The 18,327-nt window shown below is 41.0% G+C and overlaps 1 pseudogene; it reads left to right on the top strand.

Moving 5' to 3' along the window:
- The first annotated feature begins 1,641 nt into the window (after window positions 1-1,641).
- Window positions 1,642-16,282, top strand: LOC131994653 (ATP synthase subunit beta, mitochondrial-like; annotated as a pseudogene).
- Window positions 16,283-18,327: the final 2,045 nt, after the last annotated feature.

Here is an 18,327-nt window from a genome sequence, read left to right as displayed (position 1 = left end):
CTGGGATCTTGACTTCTTGAGCCTAAAGAGGGCCTAATTATTATCCGATTTGACTGAAATTTCGCACGAGGTGTTTTCTTATGACTTCCAACAACTTTGCTGAGTATGGTTGAAATCAGTCCATACCCTGATATAGCTGCTATATAAACCGATCTGGGGTCTTGACTTCTTGAGTCAATAGAGGGCGCAATTCTCATCCGATTTGGCTGAAATTTTGCACTAGGTGCCTTATTACAACTTCCAATAACTGCCCCAAATATGTTTCAAATCGGTCCATAACCTGATATAGCTGCCATTGAAACCGATCTGGGATCTTGATTTCTTGAGCCTCCAGAGGGCGTAATTATTATCAGATTTGGCCGAAATTTAGTACAACGCCTTCTCCCATGACCTATAACATGCGTATCAAATATGGTTTGAATCGGTCCATAGCCTGATAAAGCTCCAATATAAACCGATCTCTCTATATTACTTCCCTAAAGGGGACAATTCTTACTCGAATTGGCTGAAATTTTACACCATGACTTCTAGTATGGTCTCCAACCAAACTTTAGACCGAACCATAACTTGACATAGCTCCAATATTATGGTAATTCTTTTCTTTTATCCTTTGTTTTTTCTAAAAAGAGATATCGGGAAAAGAACTCGACATATGCGATCCATGGTGGAGGGTATATAAGATTCGATCCGACCGAACTTAGCACGCCTTTACTTGTTTTTTGCATACATTTGTAGCAGATTCCTTGGTGGTGGGTTGCCAAGATTCGGTCCGGCCAAACTAAGCATGCATTTGACTTGTTCCACTCTTAATTTGTTTCTGGAATATTCAAAAATATCCACAATTTAATATTCACTCAACCTTTTTACTTGAAAACCGACTTTGCTTTTCACTTCCCAGGCATTGCTCCCACTACCTGCCTCGAAGTAAAATGTCAAAGGCACATCCGACTGTTGACATTTGAATGCTGAAGAATAGACAACGACGGTGTGTTAACACAGCTTACGGCAGCTTATATTCAATTAATTAGTGATCCTTTATTCCCTTTTTCGCGGTAACCACCGGCACCGCCACAGTTCCTAAATTTGTTTCGAAAGGAGTTTTGACAATTTGTTGTTGTTTTGTTGTTTTGCATTCATCTTTTTTAACTTTATTCGCATTCGCTTATTGTTTAGCAGCAAAGAGAATCTGAGAAAGTGATGGAACAAAGACGGTAAGGGGTGAAGGTGAATGCTGCTAGTATGTGTGTGTGTGTGCAGAATATTCTCCTACTCTGCCAGTTTATTTTGTATATACAAAGACATAAACCTATGTTCGGTGTATCCATGCCTATGCTTCTGTCGATGTGTGCGTTTATGTGGGAGTTTTTGTGAACCAAAGTTCTTTGGGATGCAACTTTGTTTTCAAGCCGTTTCCTTGTTTTTTTTTTCTCTTTATTTGGGATATTCATTTGTGAAATGCCAGACATTCTTGCACCATCCCTCTACGTGCTGCTGAAAAGGGACTGCCTTGGTTGTATGTCTGTCTTATCTATGTCATGCGGTTGCTGACTGCAAGGACAACCACTACAACGTTGATGATGGTGGCGTTGGTGGACCACTGGCAGAGGGGGAAAAAAGCGAATAATAAATAATTTTCTCCAAATGATTGTAACTGACAACTTGGCAAGTTCTTGCAACATTACAAGTGGCAAAATCACTAACAACGGCATCAGCAGTGGCAGTGGAAGCACTAGCAGTGGCCTCACTAGTTATAGCAATTAAGTTTTATTTTAATTAGTTGCGATTTATGCTTTTAATGAGCGACTGTTACGGACATCGTGTAAGCTGACATAATTTGTGGTTGACAACGTCAACTCCCCATTGGCTCTATGGCAAACTTAAAAGAGTTCAATTTGTTACAATTTCAGAAAATTTAAAATTTGATTTTAGTAGAAAACAAAATTGGCGAGTTATTGCAAAGTATTTCAGTATAATTTGGTGAAATAGAACGAGTAAAAGCGTGCTTAGTTCAGCCAGGACGAATCTTGGGAACCCACCACCAGGGTTTATGCTAAAAATCCACAAATTTAGTTGAAGGGCAAAATTTTATTCTATATACCAAAATTCTGTCAAACTAGCAATAATTGAAACTTCTAGGAACCGGTCAAGGATTATCGAGAGATCGGTTAATATGGGAGTTATATCAGGTTCTAGACTGATTTGGACCGCACATGGTACAGTTGTTGAAAATCTTAACAGAACTCCTAGGTGAAAAATTTCGGCCAGAAAAAATTTTCAGCGGTGGTTTTCCCCTCCTAATGCTGACAACATTTGTGAGGTACTATGCCATGTAAAACTTCTCTCCAAAGAGGTGTCGCACTGCGGCACGCCGTTCCGACTTGGCTATAAAAAGGAGTCCCCTTGCCATTGAGCTTGAACTTGAATCGAACTGCACTCATTGATGTGTGAGAAGTTTGCTCCTGTTGCTATTTGCAATGAGATAATTGGGTGCTACCAATGCGGATTTAGGCCTCCAATCTTTAGATTTGACTTCTTGAGCTAGTATCGCATGCAAAATTTCAGCCAAATCGGACAATAGTTGCAGATGAAAAGGGCTCAATAAGCCAAATCGGGAGCCCAAACGGACAAAAATTGTGGCTTATAAGGTCACAAAAAGTAAAATCGGGAGATAGGTTTATATGGGAGCTATAACAGGTAATAAACCGATTCGAACCGTTGGAGGTCACAACAGGACACTACATGCAAAATTTCAGCCAAATCAGACAAAAATTGCGGCTTAGCCGCATGCGATACTCTGTTACGACTTCTAACAACTATGCCAAGTACGGTCCTAATCGGTCTATAACCTGATATAGCTCCCATATAAACCGATCTGCCGATTTGATTTCTTGAGCTCCTGAAAGCAGCAATTTTTGTCCGATTTGGCTGACTATCGTTTTTTAATGGTTTTGAATGGTTCTTTTGTGGTAAGAGTGAGGGTCCGCCCTCTTCCGATATCAGCAAATTATACAGCTTATTGCTCCTTCCAGACTTTTTTCGCCATCTTCACCCGATCAGTAATTTCAGTACCGTAAAGTCCTGATCGGTCTGCTTTTGAGGTTTTAGGTTTAAAGGGTATGGTACGCCCTCCTTACGCTATAGACAAATTACATAGCCTACACTTGTTAGAAAAAGCAGCTTAAAAGTCCACTTGGCCAGGAGATATTCCAGAGAATCACCAACAAGACGTTAATGCAGGCCTAGAAACTAAGTTCAACATTCCTGAGGAACTGGAGTCAATGGGTATGCCTTTCGAGTCAAGCAACTCATTAAGTGGCAGTCTACCATAAGACTCACTTGGACGTTTTCGTCCATTGTGATACCACATGAACAGAAGACGGAAGATGCCTGCTAGTTCCTACTCTTGAACCATCCAGATCGCTTCAAAAACCCCAACATACATCCGGTAAATCAGACAGCTACTCAAAGAAATGAGAACCTAAAGTGGAACTCCTTCTGACTGCTAGTGCGGGATACACACACAGAAGGTGTTCTATAGTCACTTCTACTTCGATGTCCTCAGAGCTTCTGCAAAAGTCGTTGCTGGCAACCTTCAGTTTCTCAGCATGTTTCCCGATTAGACAGTGACCTGTCATGACGAACACCATGACTAAGACGTCTGTTCTAGCCAATGACAGCAAAGCAGTAGACCTCTTCAAGTCTAGATTAGGTCACATAGTTTTGGTATGCCGACAGCCCCCTTTTTGTGACTATCTATCATTCGTTGTCCTTCGGGCCTGGTCCTGAAAACTTAGCTTACATGTCGCTAGAGGCATACCCACAGATTCCAGTATACCTGGCATAGGTAGGATAGTTCCTAGTCTTGCAAGCTCATCCGCTTTTCAGTTCCCTGGGATATCTCTGTGGCCCGGAACTCAGAACAGGTGAATTTTGAACTGTTCAACCATTTCGTTCAGAGATGTGTGACAGTCGAGGGCGGTTTTTGTGTTCAGAAATACTTTCTAAAGGGATTTAATGGCTGCCTGGCTGTCTGAGAAGATATTTATGCCAATCGTCGTAATGACTTTAGATCTTAACCATTCCACCACTTCCTTAATTGCAAGGATCTCCGCTTGATACACACTGCAGTGGTCGGGTAAACTTTGCGATATAATCAGTTCTAGACCTTTAGAGTACACCCCAAAGCCCACCTGGTAGTTTAGTTTGGAACCACTCGTATAGAAGTCTATGTAACTTCTGTTACCAGGGATGTCGTAGTTCCAATCGCTTCTATCAGGCATAGTGGTACAGTATTTTTTATCAAAAAGCGGTTCCGGTAGGGTGTAATCCACACTGCCTGGAACATCGGATATTGTATCAAAGATAACACAGTGTCCGTAGCCGCCACATGACCAATGAGAAAGCTCCCTTAACCTCACGGGCAATGGTCGCAGCAATTTGGGTGGCCACAATGTCCAGACGCATAAGATGTAGCATTAAATTCGGTGCATCAGATGGTGTCGTCCTCAGTGCGGCTGTGTTGCACAAACAAGCCATCCTTTCGATTCGGTTAAGTATTGAGCTGTAGTTGGACTTTTGAAGCGCCGTTCACCATACCACTACACCATATAGCATTATAGGTCTGACAACTGCAGTATATACCCAATACGTGACACGTGGTCTAAGCGCCCAAAACGTCGTCTAAGCGACTAATAGGACGAAAATCTTTTGGCCTTCGTTTGGTAAGGTTTACCTGCTTTCGCAATGAAAAAGACCTTCGCGTCCCTTCATCCCCTCAGGTATAAATGACATGCTGATACAAGCAGAGTTAATCTCCCAAAGCCAGGGAACCAGTCTATCAGACACAGCTTGTAATTCAACCGGTCATACATCATCAGGGCCTGGCGACTTAAAGGTGCCGATACTTCTTAGCCGACTTCTTAGCTTACGTAGCCGACTGGGTCGTGAAGGGCTGTTTCAGTGGATTTGCCTTTACTATATGCATGCTGCTGCGGCGACGGGGGATCTCCAGGGATTTTTGTCTTAAGAAATGTTTCTATCAACCTCTCAAGAGTCTTCAGCATAAAGGATGACAGACTAATAGGACGAAAATCTTTTGGCCTTCGTGTGGTAGGGTTTTCCTGCTTTCGCAATGAAAAAGACCTTCATGTCCCTCCATCCCACAGGATATATGACATGCTGATACAAGCAGAGTAAATCTCCCTAAGCCAGGGAACCAGTTTATCAGACACAGCTTGTTATTCAACCGGTCATACATCATCAGGGCCTGACGACTTAAAGGTGCCCAGACTTCTTATCGCCCAAAGGATTTTCGGTTCAGACACAATTTCGCAAATAACCTCCGAAGAATGCATTCCAACCTCTTCTGGCGCCAAGTTGTCCCTTGGAGATTTTCCCGGGAAATGTGTATCAACGAGTAGTTCTAGTGTTACCTCATTAGACATTGTCCATACATTCTGTGACTTCTAATTATACCACACCTTAATAGGTCTTGAGGACAGAATCTTCCTTAGCCTAGAGGCCTCAGATGCTCCAGGGAGCTGCAGAATTCTACCCTGGACTTGTTCCGAGCCGTTTTTTCAACTCGCCCCTATATTTTCTTAGCTCAGCCTTATAGATGTCCCAATTGTGTGGTGCTCTTGTGGCTTTTGCTCTGTTGAAAAGTTTTCTGCAGTACTTCCATAGACCAACCAGGCCTGGGGTCAACCATGGCGGGCGCTGTTTGCCCATTGGCTTAGCACTAGGGCTTGCTGACACAAGCGAATCATTCAGGGTCTTCGTGATCCGATTGACTACTATGTCTATATCCTCCATAGCTTCCAATTCCTTTTCTGGTCTAGAAGGGATAGCCGTGCAGAATTTGTGCCGAAATTTATTCCAATCCGCTCTTACAATGGTATACAACTCATTACATCAAGAAAAGGCCTGAAGGTCTTTGGGTGATATATGGGCTTAAGTTCGGTGGAGGAAGACAAAAGTATTCAAAAATTGAAGTGGATGTGAGTTACCAAATTTCAGGTAAAATCCTACTTGGATTTGAAGGAAAACAGCAGCATTTTTAACTACCAATTAACAACCAATATAGCCAAATTCAACCCCTAGAACAGAGCTTTTCGAACGTGAAAATATTGCTCTTATAGGGATCACATTTAAAGGCATTTTCCACCTTTTTTCTCTCTCTCTCTAGGTTTTCCCAAAGAAATTTCATATGCAATGCTTATAATTCCTCACACATTCATTAAATTAGCTGACCGTTACTTGGTATTCGTTTGCGTTACATTTGGGCCAAGCGTAAATAAACCACATTGAAAAACAAAAACAGGAGCCTAACAAAACAAAAACAAAAAAAAAATAAATTGAAGGGAGCCCAAGGAAGGGAAAGAGCAGCATGCCTGAAACTAATCAAAAAATTACAATAACCCCCAGCCATGTTCAACATGGAGCAAAGTATTTACAGTTCTTGAGAAAACTCCCCAAATTGATGAATATAAGCGAAGCCCTTCAGCCCTTCTGGTATCCTACCAAAACAACTGGAATTCATGATTTATTTGGAAAAGCCCATACCAAAAGGCCTACAGTAAATAAGCCTTTTTTTGCTAAAAAAAATAAAAAACAACAAAAAAGCTGCGTTTCTAGCTAAAACAAAACGCCATACTTCAAGGTACCTCAGCCTGAAACGAAATGTATTGACAATTTTTATTAACCCCGTTCACAGCACACAGCAAAGAAGAGGCCTTAGCAGGCATTGGTCTTAACATCAGCATTAGCCATGGTAGTGAACCACAGCAACTGCAAGCAAAAAAAAAAAAAAAAAATAAAAACAGAACCGATGTCTCAAAAAGGAAAATTGGAAAAATAATACATTTAATCTAAAAGACACATAAAAACGTGACTTTGCCCAAAAGTAAATAAACGGGCGAATTTAGCAAACAAAACCGACTTTTGATTGACACACACATTTATTGGCGCAAGGTTGTGAAAATAAAAACGGATACTGTGTTCAACTGGGTGGTGTGCCAAAAAAAAAAACAAAAACAAGTAAAAAGGCGTTAAGTTCGGCCGGGCTGAACTTTGGATACCCACCACCTCGGGAATATATGTAAACCACTCACTGTTCCAAATTTCGGCGACATCGGACAATAAATAAGCATTTTATGGGCCCAAAACCATAAATCAAGAAATCGGTCTATATGGCAGCCATATCCAAATCTGAACCGATCTGGGCCAAATTGACGAAGGACGTCGAAGGGCCTAACGCAACTCACTGTCCCAAATTTCAGCGAAATCGAATAATAAATGTAGCTATTATGGGTCTTAGACACTAAATCGGAGGATCGGTCTATATGGCAGCTATATCCAAATCTGGACCGATCTGAGCCAAATTTACGGAGGATGTCGAAGGGCCTAACACAACTCACTGTCTCAAACTTCAGCAAAATCGGATAATAAATGTGGCTTTTATTGGCCTTAGACCCTAAATCGGCGGATGGGTCTATATGGGGCTATATCAAGATATAGTCCGATATAGCCCATCTTCGAACTTAACCTGCTTATAGACAAAAAAAGAATCTGTGCAAAATTTCAGATCAATATCTCTATTTTTAAAGACTGTAGCGTGATTTCAACAGACAGACGGACAGACGGACATGTCTAGATCGTCTTAGATTTTTACGCTGATCAAGCATATATATACTTTATAGGGTCGGAAATGGATATTTCGATGTGTTGCAAACGGAATGACAAAATGAATATACCCCCATCCTTCGGTGGTGGGTGTAAAAATGAATATACCCCCATCCTTCGGAGGTGGGTATAAAAAGCAAAATCGTGCTAAGTTCGGAAATTCATTACAAAACACCTCATGCTAAATTTCAGCTAAATCGGACAATAATTGCGCCCTCTAGTGGCTCAGGAAGTCAAGAGCCCAGATCGGTTTATATGGCAGCTATATCAGGTTATGGACCGATTTGAATTATTCTTAACACAGTTGTTGGAAGTCATGACAAAACACCTCGTGCAAAATTTCAGCCAAATCGGGTAAGAATTGCTCCCTGTAGAGGCTCAAAAAGTCAAAACTCCAGATCGGCTCATATGGCAGCTATATCAGGTTATAAACCGATTTGAATTATTCTTAACACAGTTGTTGAAAGTCATAACAAAACACGTCATGCAATATTTCAGCCAAATCGGATAATAATTGCGCCCTCTAGTGGCTCAAGATGTCAAGACCCTAGATCGGTTTATATGGCAGCTATATCAGGTTAGAGACCGATTTGAACCATTCTTGGCATAGTTGTTGGAAGTCATAACAAAACACGTCGTGCAAAATTTCAGCCAAATCGGATAGGAAATGCGCCCTGTAAAGGCTCAAGAAGTCAAGACCCCAGATCGGTTTATATGACAGCTATATCAGGTTAGGGACCTATTGGAACCATTCTTAACACAATTGTTGGAAGTCATTACAAAATACCTAATGCAATATTTCAGCTAAATCGGACAATAATTGCGCCCTCTAGTGGCTCAAGAAGTCAAGACCCCAGATCGGTTGATATGGCGGCTATATCAGGTTATGGACCGATTTGAATTATTCTTAACACAGTTGTTGGAAGTCATGACAAAACACGTCGTGCAAAATTTCAGCTAAAACGGATAATAATTGCGCCCTCTAGTGGCTCAAGAAGTCAAAACCCCAGATCGGTTTATATGGCAGCTATATCAGGTTATGTACCGATTTGAACCATTCTTAACACAGTTGTTGGAAGTCATAATAAAACACCTCATGCAAAATTTCAGCCAAATCGGATGGGAATTGTGTCCTCTAGAGGCTCAAGAAGTCAAGACCCCAGATCGGTTTATATGGCAGCTATATCAGGTTAGGGACCGATTTGAACCATTCTTGGCATAGTTGTTGGAAGTCATAACAAAACACGTCGTGCAAAATTTCAGCCAAATCGGATAAGAATTGTGCCCTCTAGCGGCTCAAGAAGTCAAAGCCCTAGATCGGTTTATATTGCAGCTATATCAGGTTATGAACCGATTTGAACCATTCTTGGCACAGTTGTTGGAAGTCATAACAAAACACCTCATGCAAAATTTCAGCCAAATCGGATCGGAATTGTGCCCTCTAGAGGCTCAAGAAGTCAAGACCCCAGATAGGGGTCTTACAGGAATATTTCGAGGAGTTACAAACAGAATGACGAAATTAGTATACCCCCATCCTATGGTGGATGGTATAAAAAAAAGTAAAATCGTGCTAAGTTCAGCATTGCCGAAATTTGGGCATCCACCACCATGGATTCTGCTAGAAACTGTATACACAAACAACTAAAAAGGCGTTAAGTTCGGCCGGGCCGAACTTTGGATACCCACCACCATGGATTCTGCTACAATGTGGGACCTATAGACCGATGAGAACCGCACATGGCTCAATTGTTGAGAGTCATAACAGAATACTATATGAAGGCCACCGTAGCGCAGAGGTTAGCATGTCCGTCGTCTATGACGTTGAACGACTGGGTTCGAATCCCGGCAATATAATCATACAAAATTTTCTGCGGTGGCTTTACCCTCCTAACGCTGCCAACATTTGTGAGGTACTATGCCATGTAAAACTGCGACACGCCGTTCAGACTCGGCTTTAAAAAGGAAGCCCCCTATCATTGAGCATAAACTTGAATCGATCTGCACTAATTGATGGAATGTTCATTGGCAAATTTGCATTTGGCGTTTTGTTATGACTTCCAACAACTGTACCAGGTATGGTTCATATTGATCCATGACCTGATATAGCTCCGATGTAAGCCGATCTCCCGATTTGACTTCTCGTACCTGTAGAGGGCGCAATTCTTATCCGATTTGGTTAAAATTTTGCTGTGGCGTTTTGTTACGACTTTCAAAAACTGTGCCAAGTATGGTGCAAATTGACCCATAACCTAATATAGCTCCGATATAACCCGATCTCCCGATTTGACTTGTTGAACCTGTAGAGGGCGCAATTCTTATCCGATTTGGCTGAAATTTTGCAGATGGCGTTTTGTGACGACTTCCAATAACTATGCCAGGTATGATTCAAATTGGTCAATAACCTGCTTCCAGATGGGTCGTAGCCAGTGGGAGGGGGGGGGGGGGGCTATTGGGCCTGAGCCCTCCCCGCAAAATTATTTTGTTTTCCATCAAATTAAAACAAAATAAACATCAGGCTAGCGCTGACTAAAAATAATTTTTCTTAAGGACAATTTTTTTTTTTTTGAAACTTTTAATAAAATTTTTAATGAAATTTTTACTTAAAACAGACAAACTTTCAGCGTAACATTCTCCAATGTCAAACATCTGTACCGAAAATGGTTCACACCGTGCTATATTTAGATATAGCTGCCATAGAGATCTTCAAAGAGCATCTTCAGCTTTTGGGCCCCAAAAACCATAAAAGGCGCATTTATTTTCCGATTTAGCTGAAATTTCAAACAGAGAGCTGCTATCGTGATTTCGACAGTCGGACAGACGTATATCAAGACTATCGAGAATACATATACTTTATATCAATATTTTGAGGTGGTACAAACGGAAAGATTACATTATTAATCCCCTCACATTATTTGACCACCATTGTGCAAAATTTTAGCCCGATACCTTTATAGTAGACCATTATGAGTTTACTCTCTGTCAACCCATTAGCCGGTTATAATATGCCTTCCTCAATGTACTTGAAACACTGTGCCACAATAACACTCACACACACGCACACACACACGCTCACTCACAAAGCCCTTTCTATACTTCCGCTTTCCCTGAATTGCAATCTTCTAAATTAAAGTCAGACCCAACTCACAGTGAAAATCATGTCGTCTCAGCTAAGAGCAATAGGTGGGTGGGTATTGGCTGGACCAACAGCAACGTAAACATCAACAACAGAAAAGGATACACTTTTCCACACTGCCACTTGAAACTCAATTAGAACGTGAAATTTTAGTACAGTATAAAATGTACAAAGTTTCGGTTGGGTCCGTCATCTCAAAACAAGCAGCCAACCGCATGTCGCCGCTGCCATGAAATGGAAAATGACGTTGGGTACATGGAGTGGCGCGGCCATAGTGTTGGGTCCTTACAACCGCAACACCCAAAAAAACATAGTGGTCTGCCATCATTATGTCTACATACAATTTAGGCACAAAATTGGATACGACGAAAAAAAAACATAACCAATTCCTCAGAAACAAAAAGTTCAAGCAAAAAAAAGGCACAAAAATGTTTGGCCACAGTTGAGCGTTGAAAAAAGCCCAAAGAATTGCCCAAGGGTGGTTTGTGTCTCCACTTTCATAACACTTGACGCTTAACTTGGCAATTAAAATTGTGCTTCTTTTCTCCATTCTTGGTACTTGGTGCTGTTTTAATTTTTATTAAATTTCTCCTTCGATTTTTCCGATGCTGTGCCATGTTACTGTCACAATGAAAGGAGTTCGAGCTCTGTTTGCTTTTCGTCGCTGCAAGCTGAAAGTGAAGTGTGCCATGCATTGCTGCACAGTAGTTTTTCATAAGTTATGCTTAGCCAAGCATATTTGTAATACTGGAAAGGACAAAAGGGAAAATATTTAATGTAGCAAGGACCTATGGGAGGCCAACGTAGCGCATAGGCTATCATGTCCGCCTATGACGCTGAACGCCTGGGTTCGAATACTGGCGAGAGCATAAGGAAATTTTCAGCCTTGAGTATCCCCTCCTGATGCAGGCGACATTCCGTTTTACGTCTTCTAGCAAAGCTATTCGTTAACTCCCTCATCTAGCATAAATCATCTATCACAAATCAGTGACAAATTTCTTACATATCAATGAGTGCAGTCCGATCCAAGTTTGAGCTCAATTATAAGGGGCCTCCTTCTTATGGCCGAGTCCGAGCGGCATGCGGCACCTCTTTGGGGAGAAGTTTTTATATGAGTAGGTACCTCACAGTCATATAAAAACTTCTCCCCATAGAGGTGCCGCATGACGCTCGGACTGGGCTATAAGAAGGAGGCCCCCTTGTAATTGAGCTTGAACTTGAATCCGACTGCACTCATTGATATGTACGAAATGTTGCCCCTGAGTTATGATAATGATTTATACTAGATGAGGAATTCCCGAATTCTCGTTCTCAATTTTTGACCTTCTTAAGGATGCAGTTCTTATTCGATTTGTCTGAAAATTTACACCAAGTATGGTCTAATTGGGTCTAAACTCTGCTACCGGGACGAGTTGATCGCATGGTAGGATTACCAGTTCAGGGGTCGTGGTTTCGATTCCCGCCAGAAGCCTTGGTCTGTCGCTACTGTGGTATCACAATGGACTCGAAATTGTCTAAGTGAGTCTATAAAGGACTGCCACTCTTACCTTATCTAACCATGATCCAATGGAGTCTATAGCTTGATATAGCTCCCATAGAAGTCAATCTCCAGATTTATTTATAATTGGTCAACAACCTGAAATGGCTCCCATAAGAGCCGGTGTGCCGATTTAAATTTTTAAGCCGCTAGAGGGCGCAATTCTTAGGCGATTTGACTGAAATTTAGAACGTGGCGTTTTGTTACACCTTCCATTAACTGTGCTAGATGTGGTGTTAGTTGGTCTATAACCTGATGTAGATCCCATATAAACTAATCTCCTGACTTGACTTTTTGAGCTTTTAAAGGGCTCAATTTTTATCCCAGTTGGCTGAAAAATTGCACGTGGCGATTTGTTATGACTTCCAACAACGGTGCTAGGTGTGATTCAAATTGATTCATAACTTGATGTAGCCACCATTCAAGCCAATCGCTCAATTTGATTACTTGAGCCTATAGATGGCGCTAGTTTTATCCGACTGACATTTTGCAAGTAGCATTTCGTTATGACTTCCAACAGCTGTGCTAGGTAGGGTCTAAATTGGCTCATGGCCTGATATCGACCCCAAATAAACGAATCTTCCAATTTGACTTCTTGACCACCTAGAGGGCGCAATTGTATTTCGAATTGATTGAAATGTTGTACGTGGAGTTTTATAATGACCACCAACAGCTGTGCCAGGCATGGTCTAAAATTGCTACAGAACCAGATAAATCTTCCACATAAGCCGATCTCCCGATTTGACTTTTTGAGTCTTTATTGGGAGCAATTCTTATCCGATTTGGCTGAAATTATGGAGGTGGTGTTTTGTTATGACTTTCAACAACTGTACCAGGAATGTTCAAAATTGGTCTATAACTTGATATAGCTCCCAGATAAACCGAACTTTTGTTCTGACATTTTGAGTCAACCTGATATAATTCGCTTAGTAGACGATCTCCCGGTTTGACATTTTGAAACTCTAGAGGGCGCAATTCTTATCCGATTTTACTGAAATTTTGCCCGTGGCGTTCTGTTATGACTTGCAACAACAGTGCCAGGTATTCCATAACCTTATATAGCTTCCATAGAAGCCGATCTCACAATATGACTTCTTGGACCTCTAGAGGGCGCAATTTTTATCTCAGTTGGCTGAAAATTGCACGTGGCGTTTTTTTTTAATGACTTTCAATCACTGTGCTGGATATGTTTAAATTGATCCATAACTTGATATAGCCACCATTGAAGCCGATCGCTCAATTTGACTTCTTAAGCCTCTAGATGGCGCTAGTTTTATCCGACTGATATTTTGCAAGTAGCATTTCGTTATGACTTCCAACAGCTGTGCTAGGTAGGGTCTAAATTGGCTCATGGCCTGACATAGCCCCCATATAATCTTCCGTTTTGACTTCTTGACCCCCTAGAGGGCGCAATCTCCCGATTTGGCTTCTTGAGCCTCTAAAAGGCTCAACTCCTATCCAATTTTTCTGAAAAATTGCACATGGCGTTTCGTCATGACTTCCAACAATTGTGCTAGGTGTGGTCTAAATTGGTCTATAACCTAATGTAGATACCATATAAATGAATTTCCCGATTTGAATTTTTGAGCCTCTAGAGGGCACAATTCTTATCGGATTTAACTAAAATTTCGCACTTGGTGTTCTGTTATGACTTGCAACAACAGTGGCAATCTCCTGATTTGAATTTTTGCACCTCTAGAGGGCGCAATTTGTATCCGATCAAGCTGAAATTTTGCAAATGGCATTTGGTTATGACTTTCAACAACTGCCCTTGGTATGGTCTAAATTGGCACATGGCCTTACAAATTACCCATAAAATCTATCTTCAGATTTGACTTCTTAACCCCCTAGAGGGCGCAATTGTATTTCGAATTGGCTGAAATGTTGTGCGTGGCGCTATGTTGTGACTTCCAATAACTGTGCTAGGCTCCCATATAAGCCAATCTCCCGATTTGATTTCCTGAGCCTCTAAAGTTCGCAATTCTTATCCGATCTGGCTTAAATTTTGTGGGTGGAGTTTTGGTTTGACTTACAACAATTGTGCCTCGTATGGTTTAAATCTGTCTTTAACCTTCTAGAGGGCGCCAATTTGGCAGAAATTTTGCAGGTGGCGTGTTGTTATGACTTCCAACTGTATCAAATATGTTTCAAATCGGTCCATAAACTGATATAGCTCCCATACAAACAGTGGCAAAACTGTGGCTATCATCCTTGCCGTCGTCTATATACAATTCGAGGATCAATTACCGTACTCCCCGTTTGAGAATAGAAGTAGCTCAGCATTTGGGTGAGAACACCATTGCTATCGATGGTATTGAGGGTTTGGTGCGTGAACACAAAATCATCGATACTGGCTTCCCCATTTGTATCCTTGTCGGTGCTGAAACTTTCGATGGACGTGGTCCCATCCACACTGACGAGACCGCTCACATTCATGCTGAAGCCCCCGAGTTCGTGAACATGAACGTTGAACAAAAAATCTTGGTAACTGGTATCAATGTCGTTGATTTGCTTGCTTGCTACGCCAAAGGTGGTAAGATTGGTTTATTCGGCAGTGCTGCACTATATTGATTATGGAACTTATCAACAATGTAGCCAAAGCTGATGGTGGTTACTATTGGGTTGCCCAAAAAGTAATTGCGGATTTTTGAAAAGAAAGTAAATGCATTTTTAATAAAACTTAAAATGAACTTTAATCAAATATATAATTGCCATTTTGTTCGATCTTCCTGGCCATCTTCCTGGTAAATTTAGTATTCCACGCTCATAGAACTTCTGGCCTTTATCTGCAAAAAACTGAACCAAGTGCGATTTTATAGCCTCATCATTGCCGAAAGTTTTACCATTTAAGGAGTTCTGCAAATAAATGGTAGTCTGATGGTGCAAGGTCAGGGGCTATATGGTGGATGCATCAAAAGTTCCCAGCCAAGCTCACTCAGTTTTTGGCGAGTGACCAAAGATGTGTGCGGTCTAGCGTTGTCCTGGTGGAATATGACACCTTTACGATTTACCAATTCTGGTCGCTTCTCCTTGATGGCTGTATTCAATTTGTCCAATTGTTGACAGTAAACATCCGAATTAATCGTTTGGTTCCTTGGAAGCAGCTTAAAATATACCACACCCTTCCAATCCCACCAAACAGACAGCATAACCTTCTTTTGGTGGATATCAGCCTTTTAAGTGGTTTGAGCTGGTTCACCATGTTTGGACCATGATCGTTTTCGACTAACGTTGTTGTAAACAATCCATTTTCATCTCCAGTTATGATTCGTTTTAAAAACGGATCGAATTCATTGCGTTTAAGGTGCATATCACAAGCGTTGATTTGGTTTGTTAAATGAATTTCTTTCAATACATGTGGTACCCAAATATCAAGCTTTTTCACCAGTCCAAGACTTTTTATGTGATAATATACGGTTGATTTTGGTATATTTAACTTCTCTCCTATCTCACGCTCAGTTACATGACGATCCAATTCGATTAATGCTTTGATTTGATCATCATCAACTTCATTTGGCCGACCTGAAAAATCCGCAATTACTTTTTGGGCAACCCAATACATATTCGCTGTGAAGGTAACGATTTGTACAATGAAATGATTGAATCTGGTGTCATTTCCCTTAAGGACAAGACCAACCAAGGTAGTTCTTGTCTACGGTCAAATGAACGAACCCCCTGGAGTCCGTGTCTGTGTCTCTTTGATTGGTTTGATTATTGCTTAATACTTCGGTGGCCGAAAAGGTCAAGATGTATTGCTTTTCATTGACAACATTTTCCGTTTCATCCAGGCTCGTTCTGAGGTGTCTGCCCTTTTGGGTCGTATTCCATCTGCTGTCGGTTACCAACCAACTTTGGTCACTGAAATGGGTTCTATGCAGGAATGCATTACCATCACCAAGAAGGGCCACACCACCTCACGCCTTCCATGATTGCCCGGATCTCCGCCTGCAGGATCGTATTATGGTCTGACTGTCTAAAATAGATCTCAGTCTCTGGGTTCTCAATGTAATTGCGGATTTTTTAAAAGAAAGTAAATGCACTTTTAATGAAACTTAGAATGAACTTTAATCAAATATACTTTTTTTACACTTTTTTTCTAAAGCAAGCTAAAAGTAACAGCTGATAACTGACAGAAGAAAGAATTCAATTACAGAGTCACAAGCTGTGAAAAAATCTGTCAACGCCGACTATATGAAAAATCCGCAATTACTTTTTGGGCAACCCAATAGAATCCCAGGCCTACTCTGTTCTCTAACTTTGATCCATCCGTGTAACATGATCTTTCGGATAGGTTCCGTCAATCCAAGACTGTGCCGCTGGCAGCAGTGTCTCGCTCTCGACCTCAAGTGTCATCTCAGGTATCCGATCGAAAACCATTTCCCTTCCTTCCAAGTTTCCTATCGTCGCCTCGATTATACCGCGATGGTATGAGTTGATCCCATCCTTAATCCATACTCCCATCGCCTTAGGTCTCATAGCTGCATATAATCCGGATATTAATGGGTCGGATATCCCAATATACTTCCATTTTCTTACGACGTGCTCTGGGGACCTCTTTCCCAAAGTGTCAAGTCTCCCCGGTCATTCAGGGTTTTTCTTGGGCTGATTTCCTTTCCCGTAGAGACAAACCCCTAAAAGAGTTTTCAGTTTTCAAGCCAAACTTTTTTAAGGGCCCTTTTAATATGGGCCCTGTGTGTCGGTCAGTTGTAATCGCACTTTATCCTTTACCAATACATATATAGAGCTGAAATTTGACACATAGGCGTATTTCTTTCATAGGTAAATAAAGTTCTTGACCGAGCAAAATCGGACCATATATAGATATATAGCTGCCATGTAGATCAGACTGGCGATTTTTGGTCTTAGGCCATAGGTAAATTGGTAAATTTTTCTAGTTTTTGAGTTTTGCCTGGAACATTGTGACGTATGAGTGATGCATGTGAAATTTATTTTGAAATGCAATACTCATACGCCACCCAGAACAAAGTCGCCTTCAACTGAATCAACTGCATGCTCCTACATACTGTGCAACATATATTTTCTTGACTGTTTCGTAGGTGGTTGACTTTAATGGCTTTTGGTACTTGTGCGTTGTCCTCAATACTCTTTGGCGGTTTTCCATATTCTTGTAAATTAATTACTGCTCAATTGAAATGCATGTCTTTATTGCTTTTTAAGTGGAAGTAATTTAATTATTTTGCAAAGCTTTAGTTAATAATTCAAGAGGGATAAAGAACAATATTTCCTTTATTAAAGGAGTTATGGTGCTCTAAAAGGGGATATAAGTTTGCTCGAAAAATGGTATAACCAAACCCAAAAGACTTTTAAATTCTTTAAATAACACAAAATTCCCCATTTCTCCCTGAAAACTTCCAAATTTCATATAAACACCAATATATTGAAGTATTTCACACAAATTCACCCAAACAAAAACTTAAAGTTCATTAACACTTTCCTCACTTGGATGCCATCAATACGATTGTGAATATATTTGTTGACGTCTCCTACTTTAGCACCGATCCTGCCAACTTCAGGCGAACATGAGTAAATACAGTCATAGCTCTTAGCAGTCCCTAGCTGTCGTCAACACATGGGTGGGCGGAGGAGGGGGTGTTGGGATATGTTAAATAGAAACGAGTGCCTTTCACAGCCACTACTTTTGATTTCCGGTTTCCTTTGAACTTGTTGGTAAGTGTGCGAGACAGCGGAATAGGGGGAAGGCTAAACAAGGGCCAAAAGGCGTCAGGCGACAAACACAAAGCAAACTTACAAGAAACTCCGTAATTGAATTGTTTGCCTTTGGAAACAGCCAAGGGAAACGAAATTGGTCGTGTTGTAGCAGAGAACCCCCTAACTGTTTATCAACAACAACATCCTTTAACAAATAACAACTAATTTCGTTTTTTTTTTTGTTTTGTCACTTCTACTCTATTCCTTGCATTGAATTACTGTGGGTTCCAGTGAAATGGTTTTA

Source organism: Stomoxys calcitrans, chromosome 2 (assembly GCF_963082655.1).
Source record: "Stomoxys calcitrans chromosome 2, idStoCalc2.1, whole genome shotgun sequence".
Taxonomy (NCBI): Eukaryota; Metazoa; Arthropoda; class Insecta; order Diptera; family Muscidae; genus Stomoxys; species Stomoxys calcitrans.
The sequence above is the reverse complement of the archived record's forward strand: the minus strand, read 5'-3'. Positions and strand labels throughout refer to the sequence as shown.